The following is a 17,757-nucleotide window of genomic DNA, read 5'->3' on the forward strand; positions in this document are numbered from 1 at the left end:
CGGCCGACAGCGATTCTAACTCCCCGGCGTGGCAACTTGACTCTGAGGAAGACGGAGCAGGAACCCCCTGCTCCGTGTTTTTGGGCCTGGGCTGAAGTCGGCTAGGCGTGCCGGCTTCAGCCCAATTACTCTATTCTCACATGTAGATCATAAAGAATATTTTTCCTCTAGTAAACAATGAAATAGGAAATCTTTACATGGTCAGATAATAGAAACTAGTAGCTCAAAAAGAAAAATGTTGAACAAGCAAACTACATGAATAATTAAATTTACCAATAATGAAATGAATCGATGAAAATAGGATATTTAATTTATCAATAATAAGTGGCTAGATATAAAGTGATATACCTTCCTCTACAAATGACTCTATCAAACTTTTAAAACTAGTCTAAAAGATCTCATTTCTGCCCTAGCAAGTTATACTAAGAGTGCTCACAAAAGTCTTTTGATTATAAGAGAGGGAAATAAGTTGATGTGATTGAGAATGGCAATACAAAGGATGCATAGAAATCCTTTCTCTAGTGTCACTATTATTATGAAAAGATAGCAAGTCAATATACAATATACGATAAACTTGAATTAGTTGAGTCAACAAGCGCGTTTCCGATTAGGTCATGGTGACAGACCGGGCTTTCTTTCCTTTGAAAATTTCAATGCTAGACAAGCTAATGAGTCTTAGAGACTTGGTTTACTAGTCAGGCCTATAGGCGTTTACTTTGCAGAGAATCTTAGACATAATTTGACTCAGACTCAAGTGCGGTGGAGGGAAAAGGAACAGGTGGATTGAAAGTAAAGTTGCGTACTTTTAGCAAAAAAAAAGTAAAGTTGCGTACCAAAACAAAAGATTGGAATTTGAAAAGTCCACATTGATAAGCTGGCGTATTGGAAACGTTTGAATCCGAAATACACTGTCATGGGCCAAGTAATGGTCAAGCTTGGGACCGACCACTTGACGGTATCCAGGAAATTTCGCTACCACTCTTAATAGTTTGCTCACGACGGTCCTAAAACTCCAGGTTTTTTCCGGGAGTATTTTAGCTCGAACTGTTAACTGATATATTCTATTGAAAATAAGTTGATTTATGTTTAAATAACTAGCAATGGAATAATTAGTTTAGCTCATAAGTTGATTTATGTTTATAAAAGCTAGCAATGGTGTAAAGGACATACCAGCAAGAGTTCCTGAACAAACAGACGTCTCATTAGGATAATTTTCCTAGAAGAAAATCACCTGCTTACCCATAAAGTTGGGCAACCTTTGGTTTCACCAACATGAGCTGTTGAACATCAAACTATGTACTCTTCCCGCACAAAAACGTTGTGATAGATTAATTTTTATTATTGGAGTTCTAGAGTGAAATTACTTTGCAATGACCCTTGATCAAATCCAGGTATGTATCCTAACCACTGTTAAAAGATAAGCATATCAATCATGAAACCTCATAAGAGCATTGGCACTAAACTATCACCACAATAATAACAAAAATAATCTATGCCAGTATTTTTTTTATATATATATATGTAAATCTATGCCGGCATTACAGACCTCAAACCTTGAATTACAGCATCAACCCACAATTGAATACTTATTATTCACCACACTGATACGTAAACATAAGCAGGCATGGTTTTGACGATTACACTTGCATCACTTCTCGACAGAAGTAACGGAAACACTAACAAACATCAAACTTCTTCTTGCTCAGAGTATGGTTCGGGGATAGTTGTCAAATTTGTGCTAAGACGCCTATCGGACAAAGCTGCGTGAGTATTTGGTGGACCAGCAGAAGTGAAAGGATTGGGAGGCATTACCAAGTTCTCCATGCTTCCCTCTAACATCTGCACAACACTTTTCATTGAAGGGCGATCCACTGGATACCACTGTATGCACCAAAGTGCCACAATAGTCAGCTTTCTTGCAATAATTTCTTCATTCTCTTCAATAATGTGGAGCCCAAACTCCTCCCCCTGATACAAACGATTGTAGATCCATTTCTGGGAAGTACACTTGGCTGGTGTTTTCCACTGTAGCATCCATGTTCTTCCTCCCACCCACCATTTCCAGCAATAGCTTTCCAAAACTATAGACATCGGATTTGTATGAAACATTTCCAGAGTTCCTAGAGCACACTTCTGGTGCAATGTAACCTGCAGTCCCTCTGGCAGCTGTCATTGACACTATGCTTTGCTCTTTTGAACACAACTTTGCAAGCCCAAAATCTGAAATCTTTGGACAAAAATTATTGTCTAACAAGACATTATGGGGCTTAATATCGAAATGGAGGATACGCTGGTCACATCCCTGATGAAGATATTCAATTCCTCTAGCTATGCCAATGGCAACGTTATGAAGCTTGTCCCAGCCTAGCAATGTACTTCTGCCATCAACTGAGAAAATGAACTTTGCCAGCGATTCATTTGGCATGAATTCATAGATAAGAGCTCGTTTGAATCCGTCAGCACAGAATCCTAGAAGACGCACGACATTGACATGGTGAATCCTACCAATTGTGCCTACTTCATTTACAAAATCTTCACCGTTGCTGCCTATGGATCTTAGGAGTGTCTTCACGGCAACGGGTACTCCATTAGGAAGAAATCCTTTGAATACACTGCCATAACTCTCAAGACACTGGAACTTTTCTTCCCAGTAACACAGGTTCTTCCTCTCCAGACATCGGAACCTCGATCTCTTCCCAGTAATACAGGCTCTTCCCATGAGAACCCCAACGGCTCTCTCAATTCAAACTTCCAAAACGTTTCAAACGGTTTAAAACGTTTCGTAAACAGTAACTGTTGAGATGGAGAAACGGAAACCAGTTGAAACAGGACTCTGAACTTCATGATCCAGAAACTTCATCCCTTTGAATTTTATATTAGTTGCATTCAGTTACAATTTGCATTGCTTAATAGCTAGATTAGTTACACTTTAAATCCAGCTCAAATGCATATAAATATCACCAATCTGTGCACTGAATGTAGAGAAAAAAAGAATGAAAACAGTTTCTTCCTTCTCCCCTGTTCCCAGCTTCAGTTCTTTCTTTCTAACATGGTATCAGAGCAGGTGCTAGAATTCTGAATCAAGCTTCTTCTTCTTCTTTGAAGATGCATTAATCTGTATCAGCCATTTCTTTTTGTCATAGGATTGTTCTAAAATGGCAGATGGAGAATCTTCAGCTCATATATCCCTTGCATACTCTTCAACTCACATTCCTTCTCCCTCCAAAGATCCAAACAGTCCATTTTTCCTTCATCACAGTGATAACGCTAACACTGTGGTGACCACTCCTTCTTTAACAGGATCCAACTATCTCTCATGGAACAGATCCTTCACTTTGGCCATTTCCGTCAAGAATAAGCTGGGATTTCTTGATGGAACTATTCCCACACCAGAATCAACAAGTCCTTTTTACTTACCCTGGTTGAGATGCAATAAGCTGATCCTTTCATGAATTCTGAATTCCATTTCAAGGGAAATTGCATCCAGTGTTTTGTATATAAATTTTGCAAGGGAAGTATGGGAAAAGTTAAAATCCGGTTTGCACAACCGGATAATGTAAGGATCTATCAACTTCAACAACAACTCAGCTCGGTGATGCAGGGAACCCAATCAGTAAGTGATTATTTCACTCAACTCAATGCCATTTGGAAAGAATTGCACAACTATAGACCACTGCCATCGTGTACTTGTGGACATTGTACATGCAATGCAGTGGGAACTATCAGTGAAGTTCAATAGAAGGATTATGTGTTCAAATTCTTAATGGGACTGAATGATTCATATGACAGTATAAGAGGTCAGGTAATTCTTATGAGTCCTATGCCCTCCTTAGATAAAACTTTCTCATTAGTTTTACAAGAGGAAAGACAAAGGGAAGCACGTGCATTAACACTTCCTACCTCTGAATCCTCTGCATTTTTTGTAACACATACAAAGAGAAGAGAGAAGTCAGAATTAGTGTGTTATCATTGTGGGAAAATTGGACACATTAAAGACAAATGCTATAGGCTGATAGGATTTCCACCCAACTTCAAGTTTACCAAAATCAAATCCGGAAATCCCAATAGTATTCCTTCAAACAAATATTCAGCAAATCAAGCAATCATCAGAGCAAAGAGAAGGAACCAATCTCATCTCAAACAGTGCTCACACAAGCTCAAATGCAGCAACTCATTGATCATTTCAATGCTCAGATGTTTCATCAACCTAAGTCAAATGACTCATCTTCCCTGATGACCAAGCCATCCACAGAATCAAACATTCACTCCTTTGCTAACATGGCAGGTACTTCCATATTTACTTCTTCAACACTTTCTGTCATCAATCAGAATTCTAAGCTAGTCAAGGAACAAGGAACTCCATGGATAATTGACACAGGAGCCACTGATCACATGGTTTGTTCAGTTTCCTTTCTTACTTCCTTAATTTCTGAAACACATGCACATGTTCAAATGCCGAATGGAACTAAGGCAAGGGTGACTCATATTGGAAATGTGAAGCTATCAAAACATCTAACACTCACAAATGTTTTGTGTGTGCCTTGCTTTACTTTTAATCTTCTCTCGGCCAATAAACTCACCCATGATGCTTCTCTGTGTCTTATCTTCTTGGACAAACTATGTTTTATACAAGACCCCTCTTCATGGATGACGATTGGGTTTGCAAAGGTTCATAATGGTCTCTATTTCTTCCTTCCAAGTTCTGCAGACAACCAAACTACCCTTCCAAGTTCTTTTCCCAAAAGTCAGGCTCTTCATGCTAAAGCCGAACATTCTTTTGATCTTTGGCATTTTAGACTGGGACACTTATCCAACCTTCGATTGAATTTAATTCAATCTCATGTCACTGATGTGAAAGGAAATGAGCCAATGCAATGTACTGTTTGTCAGTTAGCCAAGCAAAAAAAACAACCATTTCCTGTAAGCAACTCTGTTACTTCTTCTCCATTCGATTTAATACATTGCAACATATGGGGCCCCTATTCCCAAGCATCCATTCAAGGTCATCACTATTTTCTAACCATAGTTGATGATTATAGCCGAATAACCTGGGTATATCTTATGAAGTTCAAATATGAAGCTAGATATCTTATGCAAACTTTCATTCACTTAGTTCAGACCCAGTTCAATGCCAAGGTGAAGCAAATCAGGACTGATAATGGCTTGGAATTTCATATGCCCAAATTCTATAGTTCCAAGGGAATTATACATCAAAAAACTTGTGTCTACCCTCCACAACAAAATGGCATAGTGGAAAGGAAACACCAGCATTTACTCACTGTTGCTAGAGCCCTTCTCTTCCAAGCTTCACTTCCAACAAAATTCTAGGGAGATGCATGTAATAACCCCAAAATATTTTTTTTTTATATAAAAAAAGGATAGAATAGTCCTTTAAAATTGATATAAGGGGTAAAATTGGAAGGAATCAAAAGATAATGGCATAGTTGTAGATGCATTGAAGTGGTAAGGGTAAAATTGGAAGGAATCAAAAGTTAATGGCATAACGGTAGATATGTTGAAGTGTTAGGGGCAAAATGGGAATTTAATAATATTAAACAAAGGGTGAATAGTATTTTGATGTGATTTAATTGGGGGGTTTGCTGTGGCTTTTGGATGGAAATCGAGAGAGAGTCACAGGGGAGTCTCAGACGGACAGAGAGGAAGAAAAAGAAGGAGAGGAAAGGAAAGGAAGAAAGGAAGAGGAAAGGAAAGGAAGAAATGAAGAGGAAGGAGATCCCGGTTGCATTTCTAGCTGAAGGGAAAAACGTAGATCTCCTTCTCCTCTACGCAAGGACCTCGATTTCCAAAAAGAAAAAGGTAAATATCCATCCCTATCTAGTCTTTTGATGACATTAGGCTATACAAAGGGTGGATATAGTCTAGAGGGGTCGGATAAGGGTTGTAGAGGTGGTTAAAAGAAGAAGAATCGGATTTTGACAAATTTTTCCGGCACTACGGAAAAACTGTGTCGAAGTCCCAACTTCGGCGAATTATTTAGGGGTCAAACGGCCTCCGATGATGATGCATGTTATCTTTTTGGAATTCTCTATGAGTGTAGAATGTTAGATAAAAATTTCATCAAATTTGGAGTCCTGAAAGTGGATCAAAACCGGGATGAAGTAACCCACTGTCAGTTCGGGTTACTGTTCATCCGGGTGGAAAATAGGGGATTTCATGCTATAATAGAGTATTAAGCCTAGATCAAGCTAAAAGGGACCTTGTACTCATGCAAAGAAGTCCCTAATACACATAAATGGTGAGTTAATTAATTAAAAAGAAAAAAAAGAAAGAAAAGAAAAGATTTAGGGAACAGGGGAGTTGAATCAATTAAAGTTCCCTATGTTATAATTGGCACGTAGATTATAGCCCTTGATACAAGACTAAATGTATTGTAAATGCATGTCACAGTTGGGCAAGAAGCTAGGGAACAAGAGGAAGAAGTTCCCCACTGCCTGCTGTAGATTTTTGGAGGCGTATCAGGGCTGTGCCAGATTGACAGGTGAGTGGGAGTCATGTACTTTGCACCATGAGCATCTTTAATTCATTTTCATGAATGTCGCCAAGTGTGAATTGATTCCACTTGAGCATATTGATTGATATTGTAGTAGATTCCTCTATAATCTTGATTCTCCATGCTTGATTATTCTGTACATGCATTTGAGGGAACATTGAGAGGAATTACGAGGGGTTGATGAGTAATCAAATTGATTCCGAATTGTGAAATGAATTCTTTTGTAAATTGATTTCATTTCCTCTATTTTAAAGACTTGTGAGTCGTAGCTTGATTATACTCTTTTATGAGTAATTAAATTGGTTCCAAATTGTGAAATGACTTCTTTTGTAAATTGATTTCATTTTCTCCATTTCAAAGATTTGTAGAGCCTTTTTAGTGGTATATTGAGTTGTATTGCACTTCCTTGACCCTCACTCCTAACCCTGATGTTAGTTTATGATTGGGTCATGATCAAGTGAGTGGTAGTCTTGATTATACTCCTTTTTAGTAGAGTATTGGGAGGGTGCATTATGGCATTTATGCATGGCTTGGCAGTATCTGCAGGACACCTATAGTCGATGGGGTTGAACATCGGCCTTTGTGCACATAGTAGCCTTCTGGGTGGGCGGAGCCCAGTCCCTTCCTAGGGGGGGACACGGCCCTAGGCGTAGGATCGGCCGGTCCTACGACTTATATTCTGCTTGCCGCCGGGCATAGTAAGACCCCGCGAGGTGCAGTATGGCTTTCCGCGGATGTAGAATTCCCGCGAGGTGCCGTTTAGTATGTAGATGTGAGATGGATTTCTGTTCTGGATACTGGCCAGCATTTATATGATCAGTGTGGTGTCTTATCCTGCATATGCATGTGACAGTAGGGAGTTGTTGCTGGTTCGCCTGGGGCGTAAAACCCACCTCCCGATAGCTGTCTAGCATTTATGTTATCGGTATGGTGTCTTATCCTGCATATGCATGTGACAGTAGGGAGTTGTTGCTGGTTCGCCTGGGGCGCAAAACCCACCTTCCGACAGCTGTCTAGTGATGATTTACATATTGGTGTGGTGTCATATTCGATGTATGCATATGGCAGTAGGGAGTTGTTGCTGGTTCGCCTGGGGCGTAAAACCCACCTCCCGATAGCTGTCTTGTTGATGATTCAGCCTATTGACACCTGATTTATATGATTCAGTACTATGACCTGTTGAACATATTCATGAGTAGCATATATGTTGACTTGATTATTCCATATATGCTTCAGATGAGTTGATATTGATTGTGGTGATATTGATGATTTACTCCATATTCTTTATGTTGAGTTCATGTTCATCTTGTTATTGATCTTGAGATTTTACCTCGAGCCATGATTATATCTTGTCTCATGTGCATAGTACTCTCTACTCCACTCACTGAGTATTTATATACTCACTCCCCAGTTTGATGTTTTTGATTGCAGGAAAGGTATTGTATAGAGAGGAGCAGGATTAGTGGTTGCCTGCTAGCTGTGCCGCTCCATAGTATAGTATAGTATAATGTAGATAGAGGTTTATATCTTTTGGTGTATTATAAACCTTCTATTATATATAGTGCATAGTTACAGTCGTAGATCCTGTTGTGGATATGGGTTTGACCATGGATGGATTGGGAAGCAGGTATATATATATGTGTGCAGATCAATTGTGTGCCTGTGATAATGTATTGCTATATATTGTCCAGGTTTATTATGTGACAGATTATGTGATTGCTGCTCTGACAGGTAGTGTGTTGTATGTATTGAGATAATCCTGACAGGTCACTATAGGAAAAGTGATCATTTTGTGCATGTATCATGCCAATTTTTTTCAAGATCTATTGATGATTTATAGATAGTAGGGTTCTACGCGGTGGCTGGTGGCCTTATGCCTACCCGCACCCTAGGACCGTCGCGGCGGCCCGCCGGGAACGGGGCGGGGGTCGTGACAAAGCTTGGTATCAGAGCAAAGGTTAAGAAGAGTCCTGTCAGAGCAATAGGATGAGTCAGGATTAAGTATAGGATTATACTATGGAGCATAGGATTTTTCTGTATGTTATTTTATGAGTCATTTACAACTCAGTAAAATATATCATGACTCAGTGTGTAACGACCATCCTCTCTTTTTGACTTTTTTAGAGAGATATAAAGAATACCTCCAAGGAGAGGACCTGCTCGTCCTGGAAGGAGGATGGAGCCAGATATAGCATTGGATGCGGGTTCTGCACATGTCGAGCCCCAAAGAGAAAAACCTCCTCCTACTGATAGACGGAGGGTTGATGATCAAGGAGATGTAGGAAGTAGAGATGCATTGATGGAACAGTTACTGGCGGAGAATCAGGCTCTGAGGGAGCAGATTGCTCGGGGGAAATCTCCTGCCCCGTCAGTAGTATCCATCCCACCTCCTGTACCTGTGCCAAGAAGTTTGGCCAGGCGGGCTCTAAATGATGAGGGGATTACTGTACAAGAATTTCTGAGGCTTAGAACCCCGGAGTTTAAGGGGGAAGAAGGTGAAGATCAAGGTGAAGATCCTCAAAGATTCCTGGAGAAGACTGAAAAGATGATACGGAGACTGCCCTGTTCTGATGCAAGTGCTATAGAACTTGTAGGGCTTACAATGAAGGAAGATGCCTGGGATTGGTACCAGAGGCACGTGGAGGACAGATTGTACAGTAGGAATCCTCCAACCTGGGAAGAGTTCAGGCAAGCAGTGATGGATGAGTTTTTGTCTCCGGCTAAGAGGCAGAATCGGGCTCTTCAGTTTGAGAGGCTGAAGCAGATGCCCGGAGTGAGCGTATCTGAGTACGCTCGTGAGTTCACTAGATTGGGGAAGTATGCTCCTTACATCATCCCCACTGAAGCTGCCAGGATAGAAAGATTCAGGCGGGGTCTGATTTTCCCGCTTTATAATGCAGTACTGGCAGTAGAGGTCCCCACCTTGTCTAGGCTGATTGATAAAGCAAAACAGTGGGAGACCAGAAACAAAGAGGAAAGAGCTGAAAGAGAACAGAGGAAAATGAGTATGGAAAAAGGGCAAAGCAGTAGAGATAGATCTGAGGGAGTAGATCTCTCGGAGGGCCCGACGGAGCAGTCTGTACGCTCAGCTCCACCTGCCCCACGTAAGAGGAAATGGAGGAAAAGAGGTCAATCACAAGATACTTTTCTACCATTAGCACCTCGTCCTCCAGTCACTATGGCCAGAACTGAATCTAGGTTCCAATCATGGCCAGTATGTGGCATATGTGGGAAGCAGCACCCTGGCAGATGCAGAATGGGTCAGGGAGTGTGCTACAGATGTGGACAGCCGGGTCATTTTGTCAGAGAATGCCCGCAGGGTGCCACCCAGCAGTTTGTGCCTTTGGCATCCTATCCTTCTGTGCAGATGGACAAGCCTAGTAGTAGGGAGCCTGTAGGCAGAGGTAGAGGTCAAGCACAAACATCACAGCAGAGTGCTGGACCATCTCAACTGTCAGCTCCAATAGGCAGAGGGCAAGGAAGGGTGTTCACGGTAAATCCACAGGAGGTACAGGCATCGAATGCAGCTGTGACAGGTATGCTCCTCATTGATAAGATTAAAGCTTGAGTGTTATTTGATTCTGGAGCTACCCATTCATTTGTGTCCCCTTATTTTGCTAAGAAGTTAGCTAAGGATAAGATATTAATGCATATTTTCTTAGCTATTAGTACATCTGTAGGGGATAGTATAAAAGCGAAGTATGTGTATCCTACCTGTGTGGTAGAGATAGAAGGTAAAACACTCCCAATTTATTTGATTCCCAATACCACACCGAGCAGAATATGAAGAGCAGATACATTCACCCCTTTGAGTAATCAGGTAATTTACTCTTTTAAATTCGAGGACGAATTTTATATAAGGGGGGGAGGATGTAATAACCCCAAAATATTTTTTTTTTATATAAAAAAAGGATAGAATAGTCCTTTAAAATTGATATAAGGGGTAAAATTGGAAGGAATCAAAAGATAATGGCATAGTTGTAGATGCATTGAAGTGGTAAGGGTAAAATTGGAAGGAATCAAAAGTTAATGGCATAACGGTAGATATGTTGAAGTGTTAGGGGCAAAATGGGAATTTAATAATATTAAACAAAGGGTGAATAGTGTTTTGATGTGATTTAATTGGGGGGTTTGCTGTGGCTTTTGGATGGAAACCGAGAGAGAGTCACAGGGGAGTCTCAGACGGACAGAGAGGAAGAAAAAGAAGGAGAGGAAAGGAAAGGAAGAAAGGAAGAGGAAAGGAAAGGAAGAAAGGAAGAGGAAGGAGATCCCGGTTGCATTTCTAGCTGAAGGGAAAAACGTAGATCTCCTTCTCCTCTACGCAAGGACCTCGATTTCCAAAAAGAAAAAGGTAAATATCCATCCCTATCTAGTCTTTTGATGACATTAGGCTATACAAAGGGTGGATATAGTCTAGAGGGGTCGGATAAGGGTTGTAGAGGTGGTTAAAAGAAGAAGAATCGGATTTTGACAAATTTTTCCGGCACTACGGAAAAACTGTGTCGAAGTTCCAACTTCGGCGAATTATTTAGGGGTCAAACGGCCTCCGATGATGATGCATGTTATCTTTTTGGAATTCTCTATGAGTGTAGAATGTTAGGTAAAAATTTCATCAAATTTGGAGTCCTGAAAGTGGATCAAAACCGGGATGAAGTAACCCACTGTCAGTTCGGGTTACTGTTCATCCGGGTGGAAAATAGGGGATTTCATGCTATAATAGAGTATTAAGCCTAGATCAAGCTAAAAGAGACCTTGTACTCATGCAAAGGAGTCCCTAATACACATAAATGGTGAGTTAATTAATTAAAAAGAAAAAGAAGAAAGAAAAGAAAAGATTTAGGGAACAGGGGAGTTGAATCAATTAAAGTTCCCTATGTTATAATTGGCACATAGATTATAGCCCTTGATACAAGACTAAATGTATTGTAAATGCATGTCACAGTTGGGCAAGAAGCTAGGGAACAAGAGGAAGAAGTTCCCCACTGCCTGCTGTAGATTTTTGGAGGCGTATCAGGGCTGTGCCAGATTGACAGGTGAGTGGGAGTCATGTACTTTGCACCATGAGCATCTTTAATTCATTTTCATGAATGTCGCCAAGTGTGAATTGATTCCACTTGAGCATATTGATTGATATTGTAGTAGATTCCTCTATAATTTTGATTCTCCATGCTTGATTATTCTGTACATGCATTTGAGGGAACATTGAGAGAAATTACGAGGGGTTGATGAGTAATCAAATTGATTCCGAATTGTGAAATGAATTCTTTTGTAAATTGATTTCATTTCCTCTATTTTAAAGACTTGTGAGTCGTAGCTTGATTATACTCTTTTATGAGTAATTAAATTGGTTCCAAATTGTGAATTGACTTCTTTTGTAAATTGATTTCATTTTCTCCATTTCAAAGATTTGTAGAGCCTTTTTAGTGGTATATTGAGTTGTATTGCACTTCCTTGACCCTCACTCCTAACCCTGATGTTAGTTTATGATTGGGTCATGATCAAGTGAGTGGTAGTCTTGATTATACTCCTTTTTAGTAGAGTATTGGGAGGGTGCATTATGGCATTTATGCATGGCTTGGCAGTATCTGCAGGACACCTATAGTCGATGGGGTTGAACATCGGCCTTTGTGCACATAGTAGCCTTTTGGGTGGGCGGAGCCCAGTCCCTTCCTAGGGGGGACACGGCCCTAGGCGTAGGATCGGCCGGTCCTACGACTTATATTCTGCTTGCCGCCGGGCATAGTAAGACCCCGCGAGGTGCAGTATGGCTTTCCGCGGATGTAGAATTCCCGCGAGGTGCCGTTTAGTATGTAGATGTGAGATGGATTTCTGTTCTGGATACTGGCCAGCATTTATATGATCAGTGTGGTGTCTTATCCTGCATATGCATGTGACAGTAGGGAGTTGTTGCTGGTTCGCCTGGGGCGTAAAACCCACCTCCCGATAGCTGTCTAGCATTTATGTTATCGGTATGGTGTCTTATCCTGCATATGCATGTGACAGTAGGGAGTTGTTGCTGGTTCGCCTGGGGCGCAAAACCCACCTTCCGACAGCTGTCTAGTGATGATTTACATATTGGTGTGGTGTCATATTCGATGTATGCATATGGCAGTAGGGAGTTGTTGCTGGTTCGCCTGGGGCGTAAAACCCACCTCCCGATAGCTGTCTTGTTGATGATTCAGCCTATTGACACCTGATTTATATGATTCAGTACTATGACCTGTTGAACATATTCATGAGTAGCATATATGTTGACTTGATTATTCCATATATGCTTCAGATGAGTTGATATTGATTGTGGTGATATTGATGATTTACTCCATATTCTTTATGTTGAGTTCATGTTCATCTTGTTATTGATCTTGAGATTTTACCTCGAGCCATGATTATATCTTGTCTCATGTGCATAGTACTCTCTACTCCACTCACTGAGTATTTATATACTCACTCTCCAGTTTGATGTTTTTGATTGCAGGAAAGGTATTGTATAGAGAGGAGCAGGATTAGTGGTTGCCTGCTAGCTGTGCCGCTCCATAGTATAGTATAGTATAATGTAGATAGAAGTTTATATCTTTTGGTGTATTATAAACCTTCTATTGTATATAGTGCATAGTTACAGTCGTAGATCCTGTTGTGGATATGGGTTTGACCATGGATGGATTGGGAAGCAGGTATATATATATGTGTGCAGATCAATTGTGTGCCTGTGATAATGTATTGCTATATATTGTCCAGGTTTATTATGTGACAGATTATGTGATTGCTGCTCTGACAGGTAGTGTGTTGTATGTATTGAGATAATCCTGACAGGTCACTATAGGAAAAGTGATCATTTTGTGCATGTATCATGCCAATTTTTTTCAAGATCTATTGATGATTTATAGATAGTAGGGTTCTACGCGGTGGCTGGTGGCCTTATGCCTACCCGCACCCTAGGACCGTCGCGGCGGCCCGCCGGGAACGGGGCGGGGGTCGTGACAATGCAGTTCTAACAGCTACCTATCTAATCAATCGTATACCCACTCCTACTCTCAAAAACAAATCTCCATATGAAACTCTCTTTGGCTTTGTTCCTTCTTATACCCATTTAAGAGTATTTGGTTTTCTGTGCTTTGTTTCCACACTCAAACACAATAGAAATAAACTCAGTCCGAGAGCTAGCAAATGTATTTTCCTTGGATATCCAGCAGGGATTAAGGGATACAAAGTCTATGACTTAGAAGCTCAATCATGTATCATTTCCAGAGACGTTGTCTTCTATGAATCCACTTTTCCTTTTCAAAGTTCCAGTGTCAAAGAACTTGAAATTTCATCAACATCATTACCACCAGCCTTACCAGACATATACTTACCATATCAAACAGAAATGAGTCATCTTTCCAACTCTCCGGCATCCAGTTCTGTAGACATAAACATATCAAATGAGTCACCATCACAGGATGAACATCACAACACTGATATTCTCCTCAGAAGATCCAATAGAATCAGAGTTCCACCAAGCTATTTGAAAGACTACCATTGCCAGTTAGCCACAAATGCAACTGCCGAACACCCAAAGTCTCGTTCCACCTGTCACCCTCTGTGCAAGCATCTATCTTATGACAATCTTTCATCATTCCACAAAGCATACACACTCTCCCTCTCCTTGATCAAAGAACCCAAGACATATACTGAAGCCATGACTTCTCAGCATTGGAAAGATGCAATGCGAGCTAAAATAAAAGCCCTGGAAGAAAATGGAACTTGGACCATTACTTCTCTACCTCCGGGGAAGAAAGCTGTAGGATGCAAGTATGTTTACAAGACCAAGCTTAAATCAGATGGAACAATTGAAAGATACAAAGCTAGATTGGTGGCTAAGGATTATACACAAAGAGAAGGATTTGATTACTAAGCGATTTTCAGTCCGGTTGCAAAACTCACAACCATAAGGGTATTTCTTGCCTTAGCAGCAATTCACGGTTGGCATTTGGAACAATTAGATGTTCACAATGCATTCCTTCATGGGGAGTTAGATGAAGAAATATATATGGAATTACCTCCGGGTTATCAGATTAAGGGGGAGTCATCTAACAAGAATTTGGTGTGCAAATTACACAAGTCCATTTATGGCCTAAAACAGGCTTCTAGACAGTGGTACTCAAAATTCTCCTCTTCTCTTACTACTATTGGTTTTCAGCAATCAAAATCAGATTACTCCCTGTTCACAAGAGATGATAAGCATGGTTTTATAGCTCTTATAGTTTATGTGGATGATATTATTGTGGGCAGCAATAGTATGACAGCAATCGATTCAATCAAAGCATATTTACATACTCAATTCAAGATAAAAGACTTGGGAACTTTGAAATTCTTTTTGGGATTGGAGATTGCAAGATCGGTTGCTGGCATTCACCTATGTCAAAGAAAGTATACTCTCGAAATTCTAGAGGACATTGGGTTTCTCGGCAGTAAATCAATCACAACTCCAATGGAAATCAATCACAAATTATCATACTCATCCAAAGATTCCTTGGTTGATGTTACAAATTTTAGAAGATTGGTTGGTAGACTCATTTACCTAACAATTACAAGACCAGATATAACCTATGCTGTGAATGTCCTCAGCTAGTTCATGGATAAACCAGCACAAATCCATTTACATGCAGCTCACAGAATTTTAAGATACTTGAAAGGTTCTATAGGCCAAGGTATATTATTTTCCTCACAATCTCCTCTTCATCTTAAAGCTTATAGTGATTCAGATTGGGCAGCATGTCCCGAAACAAGGATGTCTGTCACTGGTTTTTGCATCTTCATCGGAGACTCATTGGTCAGCTGGAAGAGCAAGTAACAAGCTACTGTATCACGATTTTCTGCAGGAGCAGAGTACCGGGCCTTAGCTCACACCAGTTGCGAAGTTGTCTGGTTACTTGCCCTGCTAAAAGAATTCAAGATACAGCATGCACAGCCGGCACTTGTATATTGTGATAATCAAGCGGCTCTTCACATCACCAAAAACCCAATCTTCCATGAAAGGACCAAACACATAAAATTGGATTGCCACTTTGTCAGGGAAAAAGTTGTAGCAGGAGTTATTAATCCAGTTCATATTAGCTCAAAATTTCAACTGGCAGATATATTCACAAAAGCTCTGTCTGCTACCTCCTTTCATTTCCTTCTATCCAAGATGGGCACGATGAACATCCATGCCCATCTTGAGGGGGAGTCTCAAGACACTGGAACTTTTCTTCCCAGGAACATAGGTTCTTCCTCTCTAGACATCGGAACCTCTCTTCCCAGTAATACAGGCTCTTCCCATGAGAACCCCAACGGCTCTCTCAATTCAAACTTCCATAACGTTTCAAACGGTTTAAAACGTTTCGTAAACAGTAACTGTTGAGACGGAGAAACGGAAACCAGTTGAAACAGGACTCTAAACTTCATGATTCAGAAACTTCATCCCTTTGAATTTTAGATTAGTTACATTCAGTTACAATTTGCATTGCTTAATAGCTAGATTAGTTACACTTTAAATCCAGCTCAAATGTATATAAATATCACCAATCTGTACACTGAATGTAGAGAAAAAAAGAATGAAAACAGCTTCTTCCTTCTCCCCTGTTCCCAGCTTCAGTTCTTTCTTTCTAACAATAACCACCCTCACCTAATTTAGTTTTGAATTGATTGGTGATCTTCTTGATATCAGCATAAGAATATCTCATGGGTTTAAGAGCTTTATAGTCTTCCAAGAACTTTTCGACCTTTAGTTGACTCTCCTTTTCGTTCTCTCTTCTTAGCAACGAAGAGTGGCATACCTTAATTGTGGTTGCCGTCGTCGCTGAAAGAACCAAGATGCCCAGGACTACAGCACCTGCATATATGTAAAAGAGCATCAGAATGCATTATGAGCTCTGGTGCGCTATCCGAGCTCTGGTGCGGTATCCATATATAATTTCAGTAATAGAGGGTGAAGATGTCTGGTCCTTGTTGATAAATTAGATGGCCTCACCTATAATCAAACGCTTCTTGCATATTCCGCCTGCATAGAGATGATGGGAGAAGATCAGCAACCAAATAAATTTTGCAGAATGAATTGAGAATTTTGCAGTTCAGAAATTGGGAAACCAAATAAAATAACCAATAAGTGTGATACGGACCATTGCATTCAGGTTGGTATAAACACATAATTTCATGGCTATTAGAATTATTGGGGCGACAAATCCCTCGTCCAGTTTCGCAGCGAGCGCAATCAGGACGCTCCCACATTAGAGTAGGAACATATTCATCATATGCGGATGTATAATCATCTAGATAAAAAATATATGGCCGTATCACTTGAATGGTCTTTATGGGTGTGCAAGATTTTGGTATCTCAACCAAGCTCGAAGATGATGGCACGGCGAAGATGTGATTATCGGATTCACTGAGGCAGTCGATTTCATCATAACGATAATCGACGTAAACGTAACGGCTGTTGAACAGTCGAATAATCGTTTTTGTAATTGAATAGGCTGTTGAACAGTTGAGGAATGTCCAATTGTCAGGCTCGCCTTCCAGGCCGTAACTGTAGAAGCGGAAAGGCGAGTTGGAAACATCAAGGTTCAAGAGGATGGATGCAGGGCAGAATTTTAATTCAAGACGGAGCATCTGTCCAGCATAATCGATGTGTGCTATAGGAAAAACTCCGGATGATGGAAGCTTGATGATAGTGTCATTACCCTGGCAAGCCAGCTCGAATCCTGGATAGCCACAGTACTCTGGGTGGTCACTTCTCGGAAACGGGAATCTGATTTCGTGGCTGTTCGGACAGCATCTTGAAGTCGGACAATCATCTTTGCTAGCTCCAATATCCAAAAAGAAGAAGAAGAGAATAGTACAGAGGGCACCTAAGCTACCCATCCTTCTTCACACGTACAAAGATTGCAACGGTAGCAAGTTGTGGCCTCCTTACAATCATAAATAACTCCCAATCAGGCGTCCCATAGCCCTTTGCGGTGAACAGGGCATAATATGCACTCTTTCAGCCTCCAAGGCTTTTCCATGAACAGAGTGATCACTTCAATCAATTCCTTGCTGCTGAATAGTCACAGGTAAGAAGACAACGCAGGAAGAAACTGATCTAAGCTATGAGGTCAAGCTCATCCTAATCATGGAAATGATTGCTCACGCGCAAGGAGCTCGAACAAAATACTGACCGTACGATTTTTTCCACGCGAAATTTCCAGCTGAGTTTCCGTCTTTGCTTTCTGCCAAACAAAATCAAT

The 17,757-nt window shown here is 40.6% G+C and overlaps 1 pseudogene; it reads right to left on the minus strand.

The window, feature by feature from the left end:
• Positions 1–1,506: 1,506 nt before the first annotated feature.
• Positions 1,507–17,460, minus strand: LOC113461350 (annotated as a pseudogene).
• Positions 17,461–17,757: the final 297 nt, after the last annotated feature.

This window comes from Phoenix dactylifera, unplaced genomic scaffold (genome assembly GCF_009389715.1).
Source record: "Phoenix dactylifera cultivar Barhee BC4 unplaced genomic scaffold, palm_55x_up_171113_PBpolish2nd_filt_p 000117F, whole genome shotgun sequence".
Classification (NCBI taxonomy): domain Eukaryota; kingdom Viridiplantae; phylum Streptophyta; class Magnoliopsida; order Arecales; family Arecaceae; genus Phoenix; species Phoenix dactylifera.